The 26830-nt window shown below is 39.0% G+C and overlaps 1 protein-coding gene across 6 annotated transcripts in view; it reads left to right on the top strand.

The window, feature by feature from the left end:
- Positions 1-26830, top strand: part of mid1 (midline 1) — a 652072-nt gene that overhangs the window by 338364 nt on the left and 286878 nt on the right. Inside the window, exon 1 of one of the 6 annotated variants that reach the window (XM_051926814.1) lies at positions 14769-14787. The exons of 3 other annotated variants lie outside the window; for them this stretch is intronic. The gene's annotated coding sequence lies outside the window, so the exon portion shown is untranslated. Of the gene's footprint in view, positions 1-14768; positions 14788-26235; positions 26659-26830 lie in introns of those variants that run through there. 2 more of the 6 variants (XM_051926809.1, XM_028800812.2) reach the window with 2 other exon arrangements.

The following is a 26830-nucleotide window of genomic DNA, read 5'->3' as shown; positions in this document are numbered from 1 at the left end:
GACCCTTGTAATGTGGTAGCTTGCAACCCAGTCTCAGGGTCACTTCTGGGATCAGAGGTCACAGTAGTTTTGCCAAAAGGCTAGAACTGCTCCTCCACCTCAGAGCCTTGTGATGCCCTTAAAGGGCTTGAGTCTGCTTAACAGCACAACTCGAATAACACTGAGCTACTGGAGGGTTAGTGAGTGCAGATGTCTTCCCATTCTTTCCCAGTCTTGCCCTTAAATGAGCAGTCCAGTTTCCCTAGCTAGTTACTAAATGCTGCCACATGTTGGTCAGGAGATCTTGTAGCCTCCTTTCTTTCCTCCCTTGCTTCACTCTGTCGATTAGGAGACTGTCACCTGCTGCTTGGTCCTCAGTCCTAAATCACCCTGGGACAGGCATTACACACTTTCACCCAGGCCATCACTCCTTATGCCAGTGTCTGTATTTATTGCCCATTTGCTTCATGCAGCTCTTATGCATGGTATAAAACTTCATAGAGGCTCATGCTGTGGGATGAGTTGGGGTTTTCTTGATGCCAATATGTTATACGAAGATACTCGGAGGATTCTACAGCTTCCCTATAGCAGCCTGTTGGTGCCATTCCCTATGGAAATGTCTTTACCCCATACTATAATTCTGAATTATTTTAGTATATATGCTCTAAATGTATGGTAACAATAAAGGTAAGAGTGCAATCTGTACTCTAAAACAAGTCCAATTTTATACTCAGGTCTAGAGAGTAAAGTGAACTTCTTTCCTGCATGTCTAGCCAGCATGCAATATGTCTGAGGTAATTACTATGTAAGTGCTGTACACCTCAAATAAAGTGTGATGCTTAGTGTGAAATCACCCTTGATAAGTTAGTGGATGGCTTTTTTTATTTTCACTGATACAATAATTATTATATTGATTTATCATTTGGAAAGGATGTAAAGCCACTGATTAATTTAAATTTCTTGGTGAGGACATTACCAAACAAACGTGATGCTATTTAAAGGCATCAATAAATTACGCATTTGTTTTACGCATGCCGTAATATCGTGTGGTATTTATTATCAAGACTCACATGCATTCCACTGGGTTTTTGTTCCATTTCTTTACTTATTTATACAGTATATAAGAAATCACAAAGCAGTTCACTAAATGGAAACACATTCTGCTGCTGAAAACCAGCATTGAGAAACCCTGGTCAACTCACTTCGGACAGATGAGCTGCACAATTTTCTTTTGAGTGGAATAACAGACGGCCCTGCTTCAGATGGCTTTTTTTGGAAGGATTTCCGAAAAAAGTGTGGAATCTTTAGAATGTTAAAGCCTGAGGGTGATGGAGTATGGGGGGGTTGGTTGGAGTTTACATTTCCATCAGGGCCCAGCCACACACACTCAGAAGTAATCTTATCTGTCAAGGAAATGAATTGATCAAGCAAGTCTTAATATTAAATAGTGCAGCCGTGCGAACTTCTGAAAGGGGAATATACAGATAAGAAGATGCCGATTCTTACCGATGAGACAGAGACGAAGCAGCCATTGTGTTTTATTAGAACTGGCTGATTCAAATCTCTTATTCTATTTTTTCTCTATTTTATAAGATGATGGGCTCTTCACTAGGAAGCTCTGCCCCACTTTTTTAATCATTATCTTTGTTTTATCATATAACCCTCAGTGTAGGACTACATTTAAGTGGTGGTCCACTGCCCTTATAGCTAGGAAAAAATAATGAAGGGAGAAAGGATATCCAGATTGCAAGATTTCTGATTTGTTTCTGGTCTTGTAATAGGTGACTAAAGAGTCATACAAGGTCCATTTTAAACTGTAAGTCACTTTAGTTTTAGTTCTTTTTTGTTACATTTTTTTCACTCTCCCCATTTAAGAGTATTTAAACTATTCACACACATTAAAATGAAATAAACATATTCTGTGGTATGGTCCTGTTAATTTTGGCTTCTCGAGAAGATCAGGATTTACAATAATATACATGTCTGTTCCAGTCCCTGACTGCCATTTTCCTAATGTAATTATGGAATGACTGGTGGTGTGCTGCGGTGGCTTGGAAGCTTATTTTAAAGCCACAAAGCTTTCGAATGAAATCTCATTCTCTGTGTGACTTCCATTAAAATGGCTTAGAGACATTGTGCTGCATAAATAAGGAAAAATGGGGCTCATTGATTCAAGGTGCTACATAGAATTACGTCTTATCTCTCACTGTACTATTAGGAAATTACTCTTGGGAAGATGAATGTCACTGGATTCCACACTGGATTACCACAATTATGTGTTACTGTGGGAGGGGAAATTACATTGGAACAGTGAGCCATTGAAGATCTTGTCTAACAGCCCATATGAAGAGTCCACCAATATATGCCACCTCATGTAAGGTATTCAGCAGTTTGTCTTGCCTATAGGTGGCAGAATGAATTAGGATATTTTTGTTCTCTCCTAGTTGTAAAAACTATAAATGCTTCCGTTTTCGTTCCAAAAATATCAAGGAGAGAACAAAATGAGCCAAACTGGCCACTTCACTCAGAACTAAAGGCGCAGTGATCTCTGTATTGACATGCAATGACACCACTCAGCAGGGCAGCTCGGACATACCACACACATAAAGCTCCCTTGAGCATTTCTTCAAATATCTTCCAATTGCTGGAATGTGTCTCATGAGTCTTCTCTCCATGCCATATATGGTACTTACAGTAACCTTGTTTGTGTGCTACAATAAAATTTCACTCTACGCACGCCTGTAAAAAAATTCTTATCCTACTAAGCAAAAGTCAAAAAGGAGAAACTAGTAGAAATAAACCTGAATATTAATTAATTAATGTAGTCTTTCAAAGCAGTTAAAATATGTCATTTTCAGTTGCTTCAACAAGTAATTCTCTTTCTTCTTGACCTCCACAGCAGATTTAAGTAGCCCAGCTTTCAAATACCAATAATCCAATCTTCTTTTGTCCCCTCAGCCATTAACATATGGCCTCAGCAAACAAGTGTTACATACTAGACATGCAATCTGAGGCTCCAGAGCCTGTCTTGTTCTGCATCTTAGAAATAAGAGATAGACAAGTCATTGTGTCTCACGAAATAGCATCACAAGGGGACCTTGGCAAATGCTTTGTTATGTTATAATAACTCATATGAAGCATCAGTGACACGAAAGAATAATAGCTAGCTATAATGTAACAAGTCCTTCCTGTTTCCTAGCAATAAGTGACTGATAGAAGCATCATAGCAAGCCCTTAAACCCTCGAGTGTCAGCAGCTTGAGCCAAATTGGCCACATTACTCAGGACTAAAGGCACAGTGACCTCTATGATGACATACAAACACCTCTTGCCAGGACAGCTTGGAGTTTGCAACACAGCATGTGTAACATACCACACATAAAGCTCCTTTGATCATTTCTTCAAATTGAGCCTTTTTTAGGACTGGCACCTGGCATATGCCTCATGGGTCTTCTGCCCATTTCATATACAGTACTTACAACGCTTTTTTGTGTGCTACAACAAACTTTCAATCCACACACATTCTTATCCTAATAAGTCTTCATTTCATTTTCCAACCCACTATATCCAAACTACAGGGTCACGGAGGTCTGCTGGAGCCAATCCCGGGGCACAAGGCAGAAACAAATCCCTGGGCAGGGCACTAGCCCACCACAGGGTACGCATACCCACACTAGGGACAATTTAGGATAGCCAGTGCACCTAACCTGCATGTCTTTGGAATGTGGGAGGAAACCAGAGCACCCAGATGAAACCCACGCAGACACGGGGAGAACATGCAAACTCCACGCAGGGAGGACCCAGGATGTGAACCCAGGTCTCCTTACTGCAAGGCAGCAGCACTACCACTGCGCCACCGTATCCTAATAAGTAAAAGAGAAAAAGTAGAAACATAATACGATGGCTATTATTATTTGGCTGACACCTTTACCCAAGGTGACTTACTGCACAACATTTGAGATACAATTGGTTACATTTTCTTTGCTTTCCCAGTTGGTGAAGTGACCTGCTCATGATCTCAGTGCCAGTTGGGGAATTTGAACCCCACAACTTCAGGGTTTGAGTACTAAAATCCAAAGCCTTATCCACTATGTCACAATGCCTAGCTTCTGTCTGGTTGTGTATTCATTTCAACCTTCATTTTCCAAGTGAGTTTTGCAGAGAATCAAACCCAATCCTACTATAAACATGTGAACAATTGAACAAGGAGCTCCTTTCAATAAGAACCCCATTCTAGTCAATATTAGAGTCATGATAACACAGTAATAGGAAAATTACCGGTCACTGTAATCAAACAGTAAAATCAAAGTAAATTAACAAAAATATCCTTAAACACAGTTTTGGATCCCTGAAACCCCAAACTAGATGACTTTTAAATCTCTTTTGACTGATTCTTCTAGTGTTACATTTTGAGAAATTCTACATAATGAGAGCTCATAAAGTCCATCCATTTACTTTTCACTTACCTTTCTTCATTTACTTTCCTTGAGTTCCTATACAGTATTGGTGCCTCAGTTAATTTTATTTAAACTGATGTTGTTCATACCAGGATAGGCTCGGACACTCCATATCCCTTGGTATTGATAAAGCAGATTCAGAACTTGGATGAATGGATTAACCTGTCTGGCAATCTTTTTATAAAATAAGAAACTAGCATGCAGAGTTTAGCATGATGGAGTTAAAATATTTACAAAATATCAAAATAGCAATATCAAAATTCAGTTCCAGAAGTGTGGTGATTTAGAATCCTGTGCAACCTTCAGCCTAGTGCATTCTTCATGATCAGGCCAATCTTACTTTGCATATCAGCACTTTCTGAGTGGGTTAAATAATGGATGGTGGTAAAGACTTAGGATTTAACGCAATGTCCCTATTAATTAGCATGAGGCAAAAACTAAAAACGATTATCACAGTTCCTGCTCTGGTCACAGAAGTGTGCCTCCTTTAGTTAGGTTGAAATTGATGGCATCTTGAGGTGTCTTTTGAACTATGACACACTCCGGTCAGCCAATGGGAGAATTTCTTCATGGCATGTCTCCTCTTAACTGTGGGCTCTAGTGTAGAATTTGGAAGAATTTAAACATTTTCAGTCGTTTGTGAGTTAAGCAGAGTTTAAAATCTGTCAATCATTTGCACAGTATGACCAGTTATGATGGATATGGAGGGTGGTGGAATATTATGTGAGCACTCAGATTCTGAAGTCAACTTTATATGAAATCAGAACCCTTTTGAGTCAGGGCTTATTCAGCTGCATTCTCTGTATTCTGTTTTTTTGTCCCTGCAGAGAGACCACTGAAATGTGAATAGTAGCAGTCCAATTGAGAGACAGTGACCACTGTTGAAAGTATCCTAATGTTTTGGTGCAATAGGATGGATTTTGGAGATGTTTCATCAATATTAGAAATTTTGTCTGCAGACAAGATGTGTGATTTTAAGTTCAGAATGTTTTGTGCTTGATTCCGAAGCTAGTATTAGAAGACAATGAGATAAAGTGTCAGGATGCAAAATTCAGCCATTACAAGCAATTTACTTTTATCATGAGATAACCATGCATTAGTTTCATTGAGGCATTTTCTCACTGTTATCTGTAGACTCTTATCATCAGTTATTAGATTGAAAATGCAATAGTGCGTATCTATCAGCCCTTGGCCACAGTTAATAATCAAGAGATTTTAGGAAGTGGCTGCCTCATTGTTCCTTTACTAAAAGCAGCTGAAATGTCATTTCATATGCTGGGATACTGAAGTAGGTATCTGTAATTCTGTATGATTTATTAATCCTGGGAAATGATGTGCCTATTCTAAACTGATTGTAAGCATGTCTATCTACCAAACTCAAGAGAATGCTAATGCTAGAAGAGAATAAAATAATTTGTCATACATCTGTTGAGAAGGATAGTTATGGGTATATCTTTGTCAACTTTAAAATGTGTTATGTTAGCTGAAATGTAGATGTCTGCTAACTTCAAATACTGTATGTGTTGTTTTAGTTGGAATAATACTTATTAGAAGTGAATTTGGAATAACTGACTTTTCCATCCATCCTTCTATTTTTTTTTTTGTACTTGATTCTTCTCAATTTCAGGTTCAGGGTAAGCTTTATAATCCCTGAATGGTGCTAATGGTATCTATCTATCTATTTTTATTATATGTAACCAGTAACGGCGTACTGCATGATAACGTGCAGTGAATACACTTGACTCATAGTTTTCATCCTCTTTTTCTGTACATTTAGCATTCGTTTGCTCAGAGGTTGATGCGCTTGCTGGTTCCTGAGCAGCTCTTCTTTTCTCCACTCTAGCGGCCTGCTTCTTCTCTTCTTCCATTGGCATCTTTTCGCATTAAAACTGATTAAGTCAGTTTTTGTGTTGCAATTACTTAGTGCATTTTTCTTTATTTTTCAATTAAGCTGGCACTTAAGTGTTCACTCTGCCTCAAGAATGATTTAACATATGAAGAGGTAGGGGAAATGATGGTGAAGGTGATAGGGAATGAGAAAGGTACTCGTACACATGCACCACACGACCGCCCTGCTGCGCACTGTGGAGAGTTGATTCTACAATAAAATAAAATAAAAATAAAAAGAGTAATAGAAATCATCACACTGTAAGTATATAATACATGTCATGTAGTACATGTGTACCAAATTTCAGGTCAATATATCAAACGGTTTGCGAGCTACAGGTGATTTGAAATCCAGGACAGATAAATGGACAGCCATGGTAGCGTATTATATAAGAAGATATGCACTATCATGGTGTCCACCTATTTTTCTTACACAGAAGACACAAACTACTTCAATGGGAGCTGCTAGTAATGTGCTGAAGAATTCACTTGCAAAAAACTGAAATAATTAAATTATTTCCTTTTAAAAGCACCCTTCGAGAGTGTGCTGACTTTATATATATTTGATATGTCTTGTCCTACGTGCAACTTCAGTCTTTGTCCTACACTTTTTCTTCAGTATCCTCTTGTGTCTTCAGTATATTTATGTGTCACTTCTCCTGCCTGGTGCTTTCTCTCTCAAGTGTACTCTAATAAAGTAATCTCCTCAGACTCTATAATTTTGATGCACCTATGTTGATGCACCTATCTTGATGCACCTATCTTCGTGGTCCATTTTTTGACTACCACCAATGGCTGACAGACCCCCCATTATCAGCTATGAAAAATCATTTGTAATCTTGTAAATATTTCCCATCTTAGAAGGCAACTCTTAGTGTGCCTGACTACAGCTTGACTCCTCCATTTGTCTCAAAGTTGTAAAATAACTCATCTTACAACAAAAACTCCTACTTAGAAAACACCAAAATAAAGACAAATGGTAAGAAAGGAAATTTTCTGAGTTAATTTATTCTCTATGTGCATTTTATTTTTCATCATTTAATTTGTTTTCAAGTAAATGTATATATTTTTAACTGGAGTTTGAATGATTTTGTTTTTCCAAATGCCCTCACATTTTGAATACAATACGAATATATCAATTGTAGGACAGCAAAAGGGTTCAGTAATGAGTGATACTTCTTACAGGTCACAGGTCTAGTGTCCAGTGCTCAGTCACTGTGTGCATGGCATGGCCTCTCCATGATCTTCCCATTGCTGCATGGGGATTTTATTCTCACACCCTGAAGGTGTGCATTCTAGATTAACTAGCGATTCTAAACTTGCTGAGTGTAATTATGACAATGTGCAAGAGTGGACCTTGTGTCAGGCTAGCACACAGCTCAGGGTCATTTTGTGTCTAGTCCCTTATGTTTCCAGGAAAGGCTCTGACTCCCTGTAACCTTGAATTCAGTTATGTGCATTTCAGAATATTACATTTATTACCTGTTATCAATATACTTTTGCCTAACAATTGTCTTTTAGTCACTTGTAAAGTCTGTCCCTTATATGGTGACACCTTTGTGGAGGAGCTACCTTTAGCAAAACTATACATAGCTAGATTTTAATAATGGACCTTGTATTTACCTATAGAAATGAGTTAGAAGGCACCAACAAACAGTTATTTCTTTCTTCCTTGTACTTAATTAATTCTTATTAAATGTAAGTAGAACTTCTGCATAGATTTTGAGCTGCAAAACAATATAATATTGTGTTTGTCACTCCCAGCAGCCTACTTAATACCCAGTATTCAGAATCAAATCATCTATACTGGTTTACAGATTTGTAATTCATTCTTAAATAATAAACAAGTCTTCATTTTAGAAAGAAGCCTATAAAACCAGTAAGACAGTGATTAAAACTGAAAAACTAAAAATTTCATTTTACATTCTACATATCTTTTTAATGAATAATGGAAATAAGTCTATACTTCACAGTGTTGCAATAAAGACTAAAGGTCATTTACTAAAATGCTTTGTTTTGAAATTCCACTAACTGGAAAAGTAGACAGGTAATGTAAAGAACCATGAAACAAATAAATGCCGAATCAAATTTTAGAGACAGTCAAGGTTAATTACCAGAAAGTCAAAACAATTGTGCACCTAAAGCAATTTGTTAACCATAATTAAAGTTAAAGATAATGTGGTAGATTTTGTTACCAAAGAATCAAAGGAGAACTCTCAGAACCACTCACAAAGCGACTACAGATCCAGAATTTGGGACAGGATGAGATGAGCCCTGCCCATCATTACACTGTCATGCTAGTGACATCAACAGTCACAACCTGCCATTCAAACATGCTGGCAACATGCATTGTAACCAGAAGCAATGGCATAAGAAAACAAAATGGCAACATGTTATAAACAAACTGGAAATGACCCCAGATATAATAACAAAAATTAATTATATGCATTAAGAAATCATATAAGAAGAAATCATCACAGAAATGCGTGAAGGGATAACAGAGCTATGTTAAAAACTGTTCATATTGATAACAGGAACGTCCAAAGTGTACTAAAGTGAGGCATAATATGGCTCTCAGCCAGGAACTGTCTAGTGTAAAACCTGCGAATCTTAGTAGGACAAAATAAAGCTGTAAGACTGACAAATTATATTATTAGCATAGGAACAGATGTTAATATGTCACCTTGCAGAAAAAAATCAATAACCACTCTATTGGATGGCCTACAAACAGATAGCACAAAAAGCCTTAGGGCTGTGCATCTATTAGTCATTTATTGCTGCGTAACAAAGCCTTTGTTAAGGTCTTGTTACACAGCAGTAAGTTACTAAAGGGTGGGCAGTGGGTGGCCCTTATTCTAATGTGTTGTTTTTGGTGCTTTGCAAGTCTTTTTATCGCCCAATGAAACACTTGTTAAGGTCTTGGGACATGACATTAAATGACTAATTCATGTCCTATAGCAGTAGAGTTACACCTTGCCTGATGAAGGGGCCTTAACTGCCTTGAAAGCTTGCATTTGTAATCTATTTAGTTAGCCAATAAAAGGTGTCATTTCACCCTATTTTCTCCTAATTAATATACTATAAATTTTAACCTAATTAGTGCTAACAAATCATATCTTATAATTAAGCAAATATTACTATCAGATCGAAGTTGAATTGTTTAAAAATCTGACTTTCCAGTACACATTTGTTGTTGGTTTTCTTTTTCATTTTTTGGTGGATCATATAGATGCAAAGAAAAGACACCTCTGAGGAAGTTCTAAATACAGAGGTCAGTACACAAACTTTGACATATAGAGAAACACAATGAGGAATCAGCAACACAGAGTGTTGAGAGAAAGAGAAATTGCTAAGCAATAAGTCAATACTGCTAGAAAATTCTGCTTACCAGAATAGTCATGGAGTATGAAGCAAGAGGAGATTATCATACTTAGAAGATTTTGATGTAAGCTGAAGTCAGAAAGCAGGGCCATGAGGTAAAAAGTTGATCAGATCGACCTATTCCACAATAGGAGGTTTTACCTGCAGTTCTGGGACACAGTGGAACCATAATCTCAAAGTTCAATCATTGAGCCTACTCCAGAACTGAAGGGTTTGAATATGGAGATGGTAAAGGTTTTGGAATGCTTCTTTTTCTTACTAGAAAATGTCAATTTAGATTCAAACTCTTTTTCATGTTCAAGTTTTGCTCTCTTCATCTGCACAGTTCAGATTGTATAAATCCATGAAAAACCTGGCTGTAAATATATTAGAGATGACTAGGAGGAAGCATTAAAGAGACATTTTTTTGGAAAGCGTCTGACAGTTAAAAAAAACAAGTTGATTTATTCCCACATGCAACAATCTGAAACTCCGCACTGGAAAAGTGAAAGAAAAGAATTCCACTTGTTGAAGAATTATGCCACCTCCTGCCGCTGTCTGATATTCATGAACCTATAAGAGAGCCATGCAGCACACCAGGAAATAGAACTTGACATGGACAGAAAGGGCCACCCTGAAGTATGTTGTGTTTGAGTGTATGTTATATTGTTTATGCAGCAACTCATGCCTGGGGTCAAACGATTCATAATGATTGCATGAAAAAAGTCCTGTTGGGATAAATGCAAGGAAGTACTTTCAATGAAGCCTGGAGACAGTTTGTACTCTGACTTTTAAAAAACACCTATAATACGACACTTAAAACACAGGGGTGGGTAAGAAATATAGTTGTCTGTGTTGTTGAAAAAGGGATTCTTTCATGAGCTCCTTGATGGTTTTACTTTGCATGAAATATTATCCAGTAAGCTGCTTCCTAAAATATACCTACATTTGTAAAGTAGTGTTGCTTCAGCCTGCGGTGGGCTGGTACCCTGCCCGAGGTTTGTTTCCTGCCTTGCACCCTGTATTGGCTGGGATTGACTCCAGTAGATCCCTGTGACCCTGTAGTAAGGATATAGCGGGTTGGATAATGGATGGATGTTGCTTCAGCATGGCCAAAAGTCAAAGGAGACAGCCAATGAACCATACACTGCCAGGATCAACCTCATCATTGACTATCTATGGGCCTCTGTAAACACCCTTCAGGCAGCTGCATCTCCGGTGGGTTTACTGTAGAAGTGAAGGGATTTGGGGGCATTTTTTTTCCATGGCATTATGTTAAATAAACATGGGCAACAGCACTTTGGCATTTGACTTGAATACCTAACACTTTGGTAGAAAAGTCTTAGAACTTCTGTTTTATCCTGTACTCATATGTCTTTGGCTGAATGAATAAATAAGACAAACAAAAAGGAAAATATTTTTTTTTTACTTTTTTGTGGGTTAGATTACTATATTAAGTGGCAAAAGAGACGGCTATATTTATGCTCTGCAAAATTGTAACTGATATTTGAGAAAGATCAAAACAAAAAAAAAAGTAATCAAGGCAACTACAGCAAAGCAGAACACAGGACATGGCTAGAGAAGTGATGGGGTCATCAACAAAGAACACAAAAACTTGAAAATTAAAGCTAAAGAAGCCCTCTCTTATATTCATTTTATCCAAGATTTTCAATATAAAAATATAAAAAAGAAAAAATAATTTTTCTCATAGGCTTTCATTTTTTTCCTTGCCAGAAACCGCTAAAGAAAATCTAAGCCAAGAGAGGTGTGCTTGCTCCCAGGTTTAATACAAAATGATTCCATATAACAGCAATGTGTGATCATTAAAACATAAAATGGAAATAAATAAATAAATAACACAAAAATTACTCAAAAACAATTCAGGAAAACTTTGTACTTTAACAGAAAGGCTATGAATTACTGTTTTGATTCATCTGAAGTTTTAATTGCATTCTATTGATGTCCGTCCTGGGTATGACATTAATCTTTATCCAGCCCTGCATGTAGGCCCTCCAACCTGCAGGGAAAAACCTAGGGGTTGGTGGCAGAACTGGCACTCCGGCCACCATAAAAAAACCTCACACTGGTTCCATTCCATCTGAACTTGTGTGGTGTTGAGGTGTCACTCGTTCCATGGCTACATTTGGGTCCCAATCTGGGATCCAGAGTTGGTTCGTTATGTGGTGGGTGCAGCAATGCACTGTATCAGCACATGCTCCTAACCTCTCTCCTCTCTCTCCTCTATTGATGTATAAATGTTCACGCTTTTCTTTTTTTTTCTTGAAGAGTGCCTGGACTGTTTGTGCCATTTGACTGGCCATCATTTTTTTAGAGCTTGGGGAAAAACATTAATGTACATGAAATTGAAAATTAAACTTACAAGGCACACTAAAATCATACCAGAGCCCACTATGAGGAAGTCATAATTCTCACTATGCCTTTAGATCACTTCAGGAATACAGTTTTACTCCTGAAACAATATTTTACATATGTGTACAGATTACAAAGCTGAGTTTTTCTTCACATAAGGAGCCACAGACGCATCGAATAAATTGCCAAGCAGTGTGGTGGAGAGCAGGACTTTAAATCTCAACTTGAGAATATTTTGAACAATGAAGATGAATACGATGGACGAGCTTATTGGGCTGAATGACCTGTTATTGTCCCATCTTTACTAATGTGCCAATGAGTTACATCAATATTGATTTACTTCCTCAGTTCCTCAGTTACCTAGATGTAAGCAAAGTCTGGAAATCTGCTAAACTTGTACACTGGAGCAGCAGATGTTATGATAATAATTAAAATTATTGATTATTTTCCACATCGAGTCAATATAGTATATTTATTTTTATTTATAACATTATTAAGAGACCCAATTGTAGAGCAGGTTTCAGTGCTGTTATGTGTTTCTAGGTGGTGCTCGCTATATGCATGCCTTTGTGTGACATCACAGGGTCATAGATGTGTGGTTTTGGCAGTCGTCTTATATAAGGGTAAACCGCATGCTTTGTAATTGTCTGCGAATTTTCTTGGAGAGAAAAATAGTTTTGATTTGGGGTTTTGCCTTTGGTTTCTTGACTCTTTTCTGTTCTTGAGTAGATGTCCATTTCGCCTTTTCTCATTTTATAGCAAAACCTCTAAAGACTACATTCTGTTTTCCTCTTGAAAGTTATGTATGCCTCACTCATAAAACAAGTGGTCAACATTTTTGATCCTTTCTTTTAAGAAATGATCAAATCAGTTTATAACAGGTGTAGTCCATGGCAGAGTAGTTATATACTTTTAAGATACGTTTAGTTAGGAAGGTCTTTTAGCTTAGATGCTTACTTTACTGGCATGGAAATTGTGTCTTTAGGAACCAAGTTTTAACTCCAGCTGAACTCATCCTTACAGGGTGACTTTGAAAAATAGTGACTTCTGTCAGGGCCAAAAGCAACAAAGTATGTAAAAGCTTGAAGAGTTCAAATTGCTCCTTCCTCCGCACAGATTCACTAAATTATTTCTCACACAGCTTATAAATAGGTTCAATGTAGAGTCAAAATCACTCTTGTGTGCTTATAACATAGGAGTTAAAGTGGACTGAAGTCCAAAGTGGACTGTACTCATTCTGCCCAAGGTGGGATTCTTGGTTTTAACTTTCTATTCTAATACTAGACTTTGAACCAAATGGTTTGAACCATGAACTGGGCACAACTGGTGATTGCAGCATTAATATACAATGTTCCTTTTTGTCTGTGAGTTCTGGTTAATTCAGTCCTCTGCTGAAGCATGTTTATTTTTGCTGTTTTATTTCACTAATGCTTTTGGTATACCTTTGACTTACTCTGGTTGCTTTAAAGTCAACTTTCAAAAACACTCATTTTTCAGAGGTGAGCACTGGTGCACTTATACTCTGATAACTATTTCAGGATGAGATCTGCAAACTATCTATTCGTTCATTTTCTAAATTCATCGATCCAGCCATTTATTGGATCTATATTATCCATTTCTGGGTCATGGGGAGTGTAACCACAAGAGGTTGCCACTGAGCCCCAAACCACAGACACAGTAATACCCAACACAATTCCAAGTTCAAATAAAAGATATTATTTGACAAAAGTAACACCTTCTAATATGAACACCAGCAAAATACACCATACACAATTTTCTCTTCCTCCTTCAAGACAGCATAGCCTACTGCCTCCTGACTTTTACTCTTCTAAGTGTGTTGGCAGGCTCTCTTTTAAAGTCAACCTGGGAACTGTTTCTGGGTTCCTGCCCATGTTTTCTGAAGCACTTCCAGGTCATGCAGAAATCAGGGAAGTCCTCTTCCGGGCAGCATCCTCTGGCGGTTCCCAAAGACCCCCAACACGGCTGTGTTTCCAGACTCCAACTCCCATGCCACCCTGCAGGTGCCCTGATTAGGTTAAGCCCTCAGGAACACTCCCACCTGCTGTATCGTTAGGCGGAATTAACTGCTCCCAGCATACTTGTTCCTTCTGTTCATCCATTATGGCATCCTGGCTAGGCAAGAATCCTTCCTTTATGCCGAGATAGGATGCCTGTTCTTCCTTCCTGGCAGGCATAGCCTATCTTGTCAACATCAGGTGCAAAACAGAAATTAACAAGATATTATATGTAAAATGGCATAATTAATTACCAAAATTGGCCAATAGAGGAAACCCCACAGAGAATTTAGAGTGAATGTGCAAACTCCATGCAAACAGTAACCAGGATAGGATTCAAAACCCAGACTCTGGAGCTGCAAAGAAGCAGAGCTAACCACTACACCACAGTGCTGCCCTAGTGTCCTTAAGTGATGGGCATTTCTTAAATTTTTTGAAGGACTTCTAACTTACAGTTTCATATGTTGTATTCTACTAGGTACAGTACTTCCATTATATGGTTAATTGTAACCATTCTAAATACCAAATGGAAACCTGACTCTATGTGTCAGTTTGTTTGCCTTTTCACTGAGAACCTGTCCTTTGGCAGTATGAGAGGCAAGTGTTTGATTAATTTCTAGACCAGCTAAGCTGGTCTTACAGGCTGGGCACACAGTTGGCAAAGTATATGAAGATCAGGCAACAACATTCGGACTGGGGAAACATCTGTGACAGCATCAGGTAAAAAGGCCCAAATTTACTTTCATATTTGATGATTGATAGAATCTGCACAGAGAGTCAAATGTGAATTAGCTGATAGACAGGACAAAGTTCTGAGAGCTGTTGGGGAAGCATTAGCTGTCAGTAGCTCAGTTCAAGATCTTGGCTACGGTATAGCATGTGCATTAGTTTGTTTAGTTTGGTTTATTTTTATTTTCAGTTTAAGATGACACAGTGCTATTAGAGTCCACATATTTTGTGAATGATTCAGTAAGCAGTTTGTTTTCTCCTGCCAAGCAGTAAATAGTAATTAAAAATTAAGGTGAAAGCAGGAATAAGGCAGCTTTGGCAGACTCTACTAAAACAGATCTATCTATTTACTGAGTCTGCTTAATCCAACGAAACTGGAGCCTGTTTAGCTGAACTGTGTGCAAGGCAGGAATAAACTCTGGATGAGGGACCAGTCCATTTCCTGACTAGTTACAATGATTTCAATTGCTCTTATATGTAGTGCATTCCACTTTGTGCTTAAAGATATTGGAAAATGCCAAACAGTAATGTGATTAGGCAATGTTTACCTACAGTATGTTTATTGAAATAAAAGGACAGGAATATAGAGACCGTGAAAGTTTAGGTTAATGATTCTCAGAAAATGAATTAAAAATGCCAAATGAATGAAATTGTGGTCAGGCTATCAGAAAATGTGGCTAAAATGACAAAGAAGGAGAGAGAAACAAAAAACTACAGTCAGTGGCAATAAAGAGATGTAGTGTTGGTCAAAGGTCCTGTCAGCACTCGCCTATTAGGTATTTCACAATAGCTTAGAGTACATATTGCAGTCTAAGGTCAAGTGATGGGGCAGTGGTAAGAGGTGCTGATTCACGACTCCAGAGACCTGAGTTTGAACACTACTCATCGCAAAGTAGCTACATGTCCTCCATGTGTCTTTCTGGGTTTTCTTCAAGTATTCCTACTAAATTCCAATGATGCGTTCTTTAGGTTAAATGTGGGTGTGTGTGTATGTGTGAGTCTGCCCCAAGATGGACAGGTGCTCTGACTAGGTAAGAATTGTACTTGCTTTCGATTTCTCAGAGATAGGCTCAGCCTCCCTCAACTTAGAACTGGGTAAAGTGGATTCAATTATAAATAGATGGAATAATTGACATAACAGAGATTATAAAATACCATAAAATGGCAGTCTGGTGCTGTTTCTGTCATTACTGATATCTTTTTCCATGGCTAGGAGTAGCAACTTGGTTAATCTAGCAGTGGTGCCACACTGGAATACTGAGTAAAAGGAGAGAATGGGAAAGAGGAGGAAACGCAGATAGTGATAATTAATGCATTTTAAAAGAATTTTTTGTGATATGATTAGAAATAAATGTAAACTAGGCTAAAAAGAGACCAATAAACCATCCTTTAGGCTGATAGGAAGAGGTTTGGAGACCCTTTAGGTAAAGGCTTGACTTCTTGCAGTTAAACACTGTTAAGGCTAGGGGTCGCCACTGAGCCCCAAACTCCAAACACAATACACAAAACAAGTCCCAGGTTCAAATAAAAGGAGGAATTTATAAAAATACCTTTAATAATGATCACACAGATGGTCCCTTCTTTTTTCTCTCTCTCCACACTGCTACTCCTCCAAGGCAACTGTTGCATGTCTCCACTCCCAACTCTGACTCATCTGGAAAAGGAAGTGCGGAGTCTTTTATTGGAGTCTTAGGAGTGCTTCACTCACTGGAAGTACTTCCGGGTCATACAGAAGTCTCCAAGGAATAGGGAGTGTAACTCCCTGCAGCACCCCCTACCAGTACCCACAGACTCCAGCATGGCTGCAACCCCAGACTACAATTCCCAGCATTCCCTGTGGGTGTCCAAATGAGTACAGCAGCCCACACTGCAAAAAATGCATATGCAAAAACTAGACAAAACATATAAATGGGAGTTGTTTTACTTTTATTTAGCAAATAAATCTGCCAATGGGGTAATCAAAAATTTACTTGACATGATTTCTTAAAGTAAGTTAAATAATCATAAATACAAACTATTTGATACATCAATAATTCTTAGAATACGGAAAATAAGATTTAATGTCACGATGTAAATACTTTTCACTTGCTTAGGTTTCATTTTTTGCAGTGCAGGGATGCTGCCACCTAGTGTATGGGAGAAGACAATAAGCTATATATACTGCCTTCCCATGTCCTTCCATAATATTGGTGTCACGTCCAAGTAAGGATCCCACATCAATTCTGGTCAGGACAACGGTTCCCGTATGTCATCCTTCACAACATACAGTATTATCCCTTAATGTTTAAGAAGACCTTCACTTTGTAGTTTCAATGTTTTCCCTTGAATGTATACTGTAACATTGGCAGTAAGTGCCAAATGGATTCTTTGCTCTTTTCATTGCTCTTTCCGGTAGTTTGTAAGCCTTAAAAGGACTGCTTGCTCTTGCCACTCTGGTTGGAATTCATTTGCAACTTTGTCAGGCTTGCTATTTTGATAGACTCCCCTGTCTCCAGCAACCACTTCCTACTCCTTGCAATGGTTCGTAAGTGCGTTCAAACGATCTGGCAGTGGTTGGCAACAAAGATACATCAGCGGGCTAATGAGCACTTTGTTGTCAGATGATGTTGAGCGCTGCACTGCATTGTGGTGTAGGTGATCTGTCCATTATATGTGGGTAGATGAACCTCCTTGTGTGGAACTGAAGATGTATCTCTTGGTTGTTTTCCTTCACTAAAGTGACACTGCAAATGGCATTCCAGATTAGGATCTCAGCTTTTAGACTTCCCTCACTTCACACTGTCATATTCTCCTATTTTGGATATTTTTTGCATGTCACCTAAGATTTATCTTTGTAAACGTTTACCTCTCTTGGAGGTTTTTAACCCCAAGGAATCCATTGGTTTAATTTATTATTGAACTAGCAAAATACCCGCGCTTCGCAGCGGAGAAGTAATGTGTTAAAGAGGTTATGAAAAAAAAAGGAAACATTTTAAAAATAACGTAACATGATTGTCAATGTAATTGTGTTGTCATTGTTATGAGTGTTGCTGTCTTTTGTATATATAATATGCACACACACACACATAAACATATATATACATAAACATATATATATACATATCTACATATACACATATCTACATATACATACGTATATACACATCCACATAAACATATATATACATATACAAATTTACATATCTACATATATATATATATATATAGACATAGATATATACATACATACATTCACATATATATATATATATATATATATATATATATATATATACTGTATATATACATATCTACTTATTGGCTCCTGTATTTAGGATATGGCAGGTTGGATAATGGATGGATGGACATTTGTATGCATAGCCCTATTTGCCCATTTTCGTTTTTTTTCTTTCTTCAGTAATATTTCAGCAAACCCGGAGCTTGTCAGTTCAAATCCTGGTACTGACACCACTGTGTGACCCTGAGGAAGTCACTTCACCTGCCTGTGCTGCAAAAAACAAAAGTAATGTAACAAATTGTACTTCAGATGTTGTAAGTTGGTGGAATAAAGGCATAAGTCAAATAGATAAATATGTATTATACACATAGGAACTATTCATTTATTTTCAGTTAAGTCATCTGCAGCAAACTTTTATAAATGAGGGTTTCTCCTTTTTAGATAGTGCAAACTGTTTCTTCTTCATTGACGTTTTCTCTTGGAGAGCTTTTTTCATTTCATTGAAAATGAAAGCAGCAGCTGCCAAAATATGTAGCTTTCTTATTAATTTTTCAACATTGTGTAAAATAAATGTATAAAGTAACATAAAAGGTTTAAATACTGGTTATTCTTTTACACTAAAATATTACTACACAGATACAAAAAAAGTAAAATGGATATGTTCTTTTTCTTTAAGGAGATTAAATATTACTGAAGAAAGAAAAAAAAAATTAAACAGGCAAATGGGGCTATGCATATGAACTTAAAAGGTTTAAATAAAACAGAAATATATATTTTATTTTTACTTGGTTAACTTGTGGAGGGTGTATCCTGTAGCAAAGCCCTAACTGTTTTCGTGAAAGCCCGTTTCAGTCAATAAGTCTTATGTGTGTGTTTATGTATGTGTGTATATATATGTAGATATGTGTATATGTAGATATGTATATATATGTATATGTATATAAATGTTTATGTGTGTGTGTATATTATATATATAATATATATATATATATATATAAAAGACAGCAACACTTATAACAATGACAACACAGTTACATTGACAATCATGTTACGTTATTTTTAAAATGTTTCCTTTTTTTTTCATAACCTCTTTAACACACTACTTCTCTGCTGCGAAGCGCGGGTATTTTGCTAGTATATATATATATATATATATATATATAAATATATATATATATACATACATATACACACATACATGCAGTTTCAATAACATAGAAATCAATATAAATATTAACATCATTATCATATGAGAATATGAAGTAATATATAAGAAGCACATTTCATATAAATATAAATTATTAAACAGTAAAATCTTCTTCTGTAATTTGCTACCGTGGCAATTTGTGTGTCTGTCCAGGATTTTAAATCATCTGTAGCTCGCAAACCGTTTCACCTATTGACTTGAAATCTGGTACACATATAGTACGTCACGTCTACTATCCGCTTTATGGGTGATGATTGTATTACTCTTTTTATGTTTATTTTATTTTATTGTAGAATCAACTCCTATCTGCGCACACCAGGGCGGCCGTGGGCGGATGCGTATGGTGTATTCACTCCATGTTATCGTGCATTGCGCTGTCACTGGTATTTTGATAAAAGAATTTGAACAACATATAAGAAGCGTATAAATTATTAAACAGTAAAACATTAACATTTAAGAAGTAAAGTTAGATTAAGTACTACTGCAGTGCCCTCGGGTATACCTCATTTTTTGTTTGTCCATTACATGCTTAAATGTATACATTTTTTGGTGTACCTACCCGAGAACCATCCATCCATCCATTGTCTCCCGCTTATCCGAGGTCGGGTCGCGGGGGCAGCAGCTTGAGCAGAGATGCCCAGACTTCCCTCTCCCCGGCCACTTCTTCTAGCTCTTCCGGGAGAATCCCAAGGCGTTCCCAGGCCAGTCGAGAGACATAGTCCCTCCAGCGTGTCCTGGGTCTTCCCCGGGGCCTCCTCCCGGTTGGACGTGCCCGGAACACCTCACCAGGGAGGCGTCCAGGAGGCATCCTGATCAGATGCCCGAGCCACCTCATCTGACTCCTCTCAATGCGGAGGAGCAGCGGCTCTACTCTGAGCCCCGCCCGGATGACTGAGCTTCTCACCCTATCTTTAAGGGAAAGCCCAGACACCCTGCGGAGGAAACTCATTTCAGCCGCTTGTATTCGCGATCTCGTTCTTTCGGTCACTACCCATAGCTCATGACCATAGGTGAGGGTAGGAACATAGATCGACTGGTAAATTGAGAGCTTCGCCTTGCGGCTCAGCTCCTTTTTCACCACGACAGACCGATGCAATGCCCGCATTACTGCGGATGCCGCACCGATCCGCCTGTCGATCACAGCGCTCCATTCTTCCCTCACTCGTGAACAAGACCCCAAGATACTTGAACTCCTCCACTTGGGGCAGGATCTCGCTACCAACCCTGAGAGGGCACTCCACCCTTTTCCGGCTGAGGACCATGGTCTCGGATTTGGAGGTGCTGATTCTCATCCCAGCCGCTTCACACTCGGCTGCGAACCGATCCAGAGAGAGCTGAAGATCACGGCCTGATGAAGCAAACAGGACAACATCATCTGCAAAAAGCAGTGACCCAATCCTGAGCCCACCAAACTGGACCCTCTCAACACCCTGGCTGCGCCTAGAAATTCTGTCCATAAAAGATATGAACAGAATCGGTGACAAAGGGCAGCCCTGGCGGAGTCCAACTCTCACTGGAAACGGGATCCTCGGCTACAGAAACTGGCTCTTGGGACGTGGAATGTCACCTCTCTGAAGGGGAAGGAGCCTGAGCTAGCTACCCGAGAACACGCGACATATAACCGAGCGTGGGAGAAGCATGGATTTTAAACACGCGTTGAGTTCATCTGCTGGTCTCCCTCGTGGAATAACTGGTAATGTTTGAATAAAATCTACAGCGAGTAAAACGACATTACCTCCTATTTTTTTTTTTACGATCTCTGAGATGTTGCTTTTTTCGGTTCAAGGCTTCATAAGCTCTTTTATGTTGTATGGTGTACTTATCCCAAACCATCATCTTTGAATGTTGCAAGACTTTCGCCTTGTATGTAGATCGGGGTAATTACATTTATTGCATTCCTAGTCTGAATCACAATCTGATTGTATGGGTGGTTACCTGGCACTGTAGGATTGCCACCCGTCCTTTAAAATACGGAATCGTGCCACATTTGAGAATGAAATTGCGCGTCCCGTTTTGAATCAATACTGGACGGGATTTCTCCCGTATTTTTTTTATCATTTTTTTTAAAGCAGCGTCTCATGCAAATCATCCCACACGCATTTTATGAAGATGCCTCCTTTCCTACTTTTGATTGGGTAATACTTGATGTCATCGTTAGTTTGATTGGTCTTTTTAACTGTCCAGTGAGGAGGGCGTGTCTTTTAAGTAGAGTCTGGAAAGTGTTGGCACTGAGATGTGGCGTCAGCGCCAGAGTTGAAGCCCCTAATGTTGCGGTCAGCAAGTCGGCTAACATCCGCCATGTGCCGTCTTTCAGTTGCGAGAAGCAGATCATAGAATGGTTGAAACTGTTGCCCCTAACGTTGCACCACGGTGTGTGGTTCGTTTATACCTCGTGTGTTCTCATTAAACTTTTATCTCGCGAATATGTTATTGCAATCCGCAGCGGGAGCGTTTCTATAAACTTAATTTAAACTTACGTTTTACACCGTGCTTTGTTTCCCTTATGAACATGCTTGAATGCTTCACTCGCTCCCTTCTCAATTGTTTAATACATTTTTTGCTCTTCGCTGTTTGCGGCTCTTCCGTCATTTCCCCCTACTTCGTTCTTTTATCTCGCGAATATGTTATTGCAATCCTTAACGGGAGCGTTTCATTAAAGTGATTGAAAATAGTTTTGCATTTACCTTTTTAGTAAAAGGCGAGCTTTTAAGCCTGAGAAATCACCCCGTAAATGCACACATTTAATTGCACATGTGTTAATATGTATGGTTACACAGTATTAAAAGACAGTGAACAACGTCAGTTACCTTTGTTCCTGCGTTTGATAAAAGGCAAGCTTTTAAGCCTGAGAAATCACCCCGTAAATGCACACGTTTAATTGCACATGTGTTAATATGTATGCTTACACAGTATTAAAAGACAGTCAAAAATTAACGTCATTTACCTTTGTTCCCGCGTTTGACTCGTGCTGTAAATCTCTTCCTTGTTTTTAGTTCACGTGATTACGTAGGAGGCGTGATGACGCGATACGTGACTCCGCCTCCTCCATTACAGTGTATGGACAAAAAATATGTTCCAGTTATGACCATTATGCGTAGAATTTCGAAATGAAACCTGCCTAACTTTTGTAAGTAAGCTGTAAGGAATGAGCCTGCCAAATTTCAGCCTTCCACCTACACGGGAAGTTGGAGAATTAGTGATGAGTGAGTCAGTCAGTCAGTGAGTAAGTGAGTCAGTCAGTCAGTCAGTGAGGGCTTTGCCTTTTATTAGTATAGATAATACTCCAGGTTTTGATTCTTGATTTGGGCCATTTTATCACAACCATTTTAATTGTGCTATTGTTATTTACTGTTGCCAGAACTGTCTTAGAGTGGGCGTGTCCTAGGAGGTCATGGCCTATCTATCATGACATGACATAGTAAAAGTCATCTAAGGATATACTTCCTCATCCGACTAAACGGATTCCAAAACCTTTCAAACCTTTCTAAAAATTTTCTTTGCTTTGTTTTTCTGGTTTTTAAACTCACTGCAATCCTTCCAGCTTTGATTTTTGTTTTGCAATTCTTGGCTTTGTTCTCCTGGTTCTGACACTTACTTCAGCTTTTTGACAATGTCATTTTTTTCCAGTTGCCCTCTGAAATCTCGTGACTGCAGGGCATAACCTGGGTTCAGTAGAAATTCAATCTATCAGTCTTTTTTCTAGCTACATGAACATGAAGCTCCATCAGTGACCATGTACCCAGACTAATGGACCTTAGCAGGTGGATCTGCAAAGGTAGAAGTCTCTCAGCTGCCTTTCCCCCGTACTGATGCTGCAAATGCCATTCCACATCCTGGATCTCAACTTAGAGACTTTCTTTTAACTCCACAAAAGAGCCCAGAAAGTACATTTTAAATTTCTGCTGCACTTAACACTTTGCTTTATCAGATTGTAGATCTTCTCTGCATCCCACTTCTAACACCAATGCATCACCAAGTGCCAAATGGATTCTTTGCTCCTTATGTTACTCTTTTGGATAACTCACATAGGGAATCCATTCCAGAACATTTTTCATTCCTGCTTTCCCGGGAATGAAACTGCTGTAATTCCTTTGAAAATGGGAACAGCCAAGCTCGCATATATAGCGTGTAAAAGTGTAAAAATCGATCAAGAAATAACAGAGTTATAGTTGAAAATAATTAAGTGGCACGGTTTTTTGGCCCACGGTGTAGTGTGTTGCTCATTAATTCATTCAACAACAGACCAGCAGCAGTCAGTCTCCCGGCTCCCACTAAGACTGAGCACAGTGGACTGGGAGGTGTCTGCACTCAGCAGCTCACGAATGCCAGGATGGGGCAGAGTTCATTGACGTCTGTGCTGTTGACAGCTTTGAACAGCAACTTGAAATTGTAATGCGTCAGTCTGTTGCATCTGCATTATCTGTGCTAAGAAACTTGCCATCACAGAATGATGACAAGAAACTGGATGCATCAGTAAAAGCTGAAATGGCGGTGTTTCAGAGCAACGGCAAGTGCGGGTGTTGTTTAGAACAAGTGTATCAGTATCTGATGACTGTGCCGCCTACTTCAGTGAATGCAGAGCGTGCTTTCTCAGCGGCTGGCATACTCTGCACGAAGGTGCACTCTTGCCTGGATGACCGCACGCTCGACACGTTGTGCTTTCTACGCTCTTATTACTGCAACTAACTAGATACATGTACTTATATGACAGCATGAACTGCTTGTAGTTAAGGTTAGTCTTTTATTGGTGTCAACATATTGCAGTATTTTATTAAAAATAAGTGTCGCTCGTTCTAAAACCTTTCACAAGTGAGATGCCTGTGCACTGTGTCATTCCCGGGAGCCCGGGATTCCCAGAAATGACATGCAGGATTCCCAAATTCCCGGGAATGGATAAACCCGTCCGGGAATGGATTCCCTAAGCTCACAGTCCTTAGAAGATTGCTTCACTGTTGTAGGAAATGTTGGAATCCATATGCAAATTTGACACGCTTGCTGTTTTTACTGGCTTCCCTGCAGCTGTTCGCTGAAGTTGAACCTTGCATGATGGAATGCCAATGCATATTGGTGATGACTCATGTCCAGGTTGATGCAACTTGTTAGTGCCATCACAATGCTTTAAGCAAATGGAGCCCAATCCATTTACATAACCACTTCAACTAGTATGGACAGTGAGGAGTCCACCTCTTACCATCAATTTGGGCTGTCCAAAAATGATAACCAAGTCAGGAGACAACAGCGGAAACTACACACTGGAAAAAGAAAATGACTTTCCATAATGTCACAACTTTTTTGGAACTGAGGTTTTACATGTAGAATTGAATTGAAGGTTAGGGTGGTTAGAGTTTAGTGCGAACAGCGACAGAAGCTCAGTTGCAGTTTTAGGACATAATGTTCATTTTTAGAATGGCAGTTTTATAACAGACATAAAGGTTTGGAGTTGGTGTGGTTAAGGTTTAGTGTGAATGGCATCCACATTCCCCAGGACATTCTCCTTTACACCTAATGTAAGATATTTGGTTCAATGCATACATAGCAAACAGCTTAACCAGTGGTTAAAGCAAAAAAAAAAAGAAAGAAGAGGTGGTATTCCAGGTGTTTCAGCTTCTTCACACCCTCAGTATAATTCCCAAAAGGTGTACTGAAAGTCTTTAAAAAGTGAAAGAAAAAGTGACCATATTCTGAAGACTAAAAAGTAGAAGTGTCAGTACTGAAAACTTGTAAATACCAGCTGACTTCAAACATTGTTGGTATGCAGGAAAAACGTCCGACACAGCAAAATAAAGAATTGCAGGTACAGCCCACTTTTAAAGCACAGAGTTAACCATTGCATTTTTTTTCTTTCAAGCTGCAAATGTAGCCTTCTTCAAGTGCCTCCCCGTTCAATGCGTTTCTATCCACGTGTATAAAGTTGCGACCTACATCTACAAACTTCTGTCCTAAAAACTGCAGTGCGAAAACTTCACTAACATCAAGGCTCTGCAAAAAGATGCTTCTCCACAAACGTCTAACTGCATAAACAAATTTGTGTTTGGCTTGTCAGAGGACAATGAAGTACTCGGGGATTAAGATGATGAGGATACTGGGAGAACATGCAAACTCCTCACGATAGTGACCAGACCTCTAGTTATGAATTCCAAATTATAATAATCAGGAATTACAAGAATGGAACTACACTGTATGCTTTTCATTGCTATAAAAGGCCAAAATGATGGCCTTATTGGATGATTGTAGTTTCTGAAGTAGCTGAGACACCTTCCACTGAAAGCCCTGCTTACCCAAAAAGTGTGATTTATTGCATCTAGGCTGGGTGCCATCCTGTGAATGAATAATGTAAAAAACACAACATACTGCCATACCATTCAAGATGCTTGAAGACATATAATTGACTGACAGCAGCATATCCTTCAGAATAAGACAACAGACTTGTTTATTCACATGCAGGGTTGCTGAGCATTGTTTGTTCAGCAGGAGGCAACAGGGAGAGAATGAAGGGATAAGACCCCTGTCTCCCGGAGCACAGCATAAATTGCAAATGGGAGCTTAGCCCCTTTGTGCCCCCCAGTGTCCCCATCCTTCACGAGACATTCCATGGAAGCTCTGTATTCCCCCTTTACTGTGAGCAAAAGTTTCAATCCCTTAGCTAGAGCATTGCTAAAGTAATACAGGACTTGGGGACCATCAGCAAAAGATTTGATTTATTTATTTGTTCCTTTTGATAATCTTATCAAATATTTAAGGCAATACTCGAAATAACAGCACTTAGACAATAAAGCACTTCAGGGGGTTTCTCAAGATTTTTTGGTTTCATTTTAGGATGGTATCTAAAGTACTAAACAGTATCTCGTCGGAGAGTTACTGATAGAACTTGGCGATTTAGCACTACGGCCGTTTACTGTCATGCGTCCGTTCGGGACGGGTGTTTGTTTACTAATGATGGGCGAGCCTGCCCTTTTAACTTCAGGAATCTGACTTTTGAGCCTTTCTGTGTGTGTGTGTGTGTGTGTGGCGGAGGGAGAGGACGACTTAAGGAGAGAGTGCTAATTCTTTCAGTTTTAGAAGAGCTTCCTCGATCCTTAAAGCAGGGAGCCAGCGCGGAGCACATCCCCCACCCCTCGAGTCTGATTGGAGAGGCAGCCAGCGTAGGGCTCGTTCAGCCCCACTACAACTTGTCGGGGCTTCCATTTGAAACACGAGAGAGGCGGACACTTGCCTCTCCTGTGCCGACTTGGAATAGGCTGGGAGGCAAGGCTACGGAGTGCTTGGCATTTCGCGGAGACGAGCTGCACACAGCCAGGCAAAGATGTACAAGTAAGAAAGTCAAAGTGCAGGAGCGCCGCGGCTGCTAATGGATTTATGAGCACATGCCAGGATTGTTAACTTGAAGGCACCAATTTCTAGATGCTGTATGGATAATGGGATTTTAACCATGTGGCAGGTAAGAAAAGGACCCGTTCATAATGTACATTTTTGGAAAAGTAATCTGAAAAGTAATTTAGCCGATTTATTTATTTCTTTACTCGTTTATTTCCACTTGTACAGAACGAGTGTGTGCTTGCTTCATAGCTTAGCCCGAGTGCACTGCATTCCTGATGAATCCTAAGAGTCTA

The sequence above is a fragment of the Erpetoichthys calabaricus genome, chromosome 4, assembly GCF_900747795.2.
Source record: "Erpetoichthys calabaricus chromosome 4, fErpCal1.3, whole genome shotgun sequence".
In the NCBI taxonomy this organism is placed as follows: Eukaryota; Metazoa; Chordata; class Cladistia; order Polypteriformes; family Polypteridae; genus Erpetoichthys; species Erpetoichthys calabaricus.
The sequence above is the reverse complement of the archived record's forward strand: the minus strand, read 5'-3'. Positions and strand labels throughout refer to the sequence as shown.